Raw genomic sequence first — 2,074 nt, forward strand, 5'->3', positions numbered from 1 at the left:
ATGTGAATAGCGGGCTTGATGGGATGAGGTGTGATATGCAGAAGAGTCTGTGACGTCCAGGGGAGAGATGGGTGTGGAGAAATCAGCATTGGTAATGGGCCATGAACGCAAGGTCTTTATTCAGCCCAGGTCAACGCGTTGCCTTTCGTTTGAAGATCCACAGTGATTCAGCAGTTTCTCTTTCCAATCTCCCCTTAAAATTCCTTTGTAAGAGAACCGCTGCTCTTAAATCTGCAACAGAATGTCCCGGAAGGTTGAAACGCTCACCCACTGGCTTTTGAACATCGTGGTTTCTGATGTCAGACTTATGTCCATTTAGTCTTTGTCTGAGAGACTGACCTGTTTTGTCCAAAGTAGATTGTGGAAGGGCGTTGCTGGCGTGTGATGGCATAAATCCCATTAGAAGATGAGCAGGAATATGAACCTGAGATAGTATGGCTGACATTGGCGGGTCCAGAGATGGTGTTCCTGGAATCTATATGAGGGCAAAGTGGGCACCTCGGTTTGTGGCAGGCCTTGGTGCCAGAGTCCATGTTCTTGTGAAGTAGTTCATCATCATGGGTGAGAAGTTGTTTTAGGTTAGCCGGCTGCCTGCAAGCAAGAAAGGGACACGCGCGCGCGCGCACCCCCCCACCCCCCCCCCACCCCAGTGCTTCAGCGAGGGAAGTGTCACAATCCAGCATGGGTTGCAGGTCCTTAATGATACGTTGGACTGGTTTTAGTTGGGAGCTATAAGTGACAACCAGAGGTGCCCCGTTGCCGTTCTCTCTGGGCTTAGCTTGTAGTAAGTTGTGCCTGGGTATCATTCTGGCCTTCTCGATCGTCTTTCGCACCATATCCGCCGGATATTGTAGTTGCGAAAATGTTTGCTGTAGGTCTCTCGAGCGTGTGTCTCTGTCTGAAGGATTGGAGCAGATGCGACTATAGCGTAGGGCTTGGCTATAGACAATGGAATGTCTGATAGGGTCGGGGTGGTGGCTGGACGCGTGTAGATACGTTTGCCGATCTGTCGGTTTCCGGTACAATGTGGTGCTTGTGTGCCCCCCGTGGATCCGTACCGTGGTGTCTAGGAAGTCGATTTCTCGTTCGGAATAATTCACAGTTCGATTGATGGTGGGGTGGAAGTCGCTGAAAGCCTGGTGAAATCTTTCAAGGGCTTCTTTGCCATGACAAAGAAAATGTCATCCATGAATCTCAAGTCAAGGAGAGGTGCCAGTGGGTATGAGTTCAGAAAAGGCCGTTCTAGACCTGCCATGAAAATGTTGGCCTATTGTGGAGCCGTGCGAGTGCCCATGGCAGTGGGTGAAGACAGGGATGCCCGTTAAGCCCGCCCCTTTATGTAATTTCTCTCGAGCCGCCGCTTCGACGAATTCAAGAAGATCAGGTCATCGAAGGGGTTCGGGTAGGAAATGACACCCTAAAAACCGTAGCCCACGCAGGTGACCCTTATGTAGCGGGTAGAGATCCTGAGGAGTCGAAGGAGGTCAAAGGTCATTTGAAGAGGCATGAAAGAAGAATTAATAGGGAGGAACTTGCAAGCGTTAATATGGAAAAGTCAAAGCCTATTGATGCAAGCGATGAGCACAAAGGAATCGATATTAGCGGTTCACAGGACGGGCTGGGAAGCACAAAGGAGGTTCGGGAGGGACATTTGAAAGGGACGGTCAAACGTTTGGGAATACGGTTTGGGCCAGGCAAGAACTAGCGGCGCCAAAACTGAGAGGCGTGGTTACGAAGAGAAAAAAGGAACGTCGTGGGGAAATTTTCATCGGCGCTTGTTTCAGAGAGTGAAATGTGTCAATGCGTGCTTCGTGGCAGCTGGAAATTTTCCAGCTCAAGTTTATCCTCCTCCGGAAGGTCCGATGGCACAAGGGATGCGTGAACTCACACGGCTCACGGCAGGGACGAACAAGTCCCCTTTAACGGGAGCTGAGTTTTACCGGACGATAGAGGACGGAGGTTTCGGTTGACCGGAAATAGAGACCCTCTTTTTAAGCCGGTTCTTAAGATCTAATTTTGCAAATCGTCACATCGGAGAAATGAAATGGGTATTTTTTTTTGTTCCTCCCCCCCC

The sequence above is a fragment of the Euleptes europaea genome, unplaced genomic scaffold (genome assembly GCF_029931775.1).
Source record: "Euleptes europaea isolate rEulEur1 unplaced genomic scaffold, rEulEur1.hap1 scaffold_157, whole genome shotgun sequence".
Lineage (NCBI taxonomy): Eukaryota > Metazoa > Chordata > Lepidosauria > Squamata > Sphaerodactylidae > Euleptes > Euleptes europaea.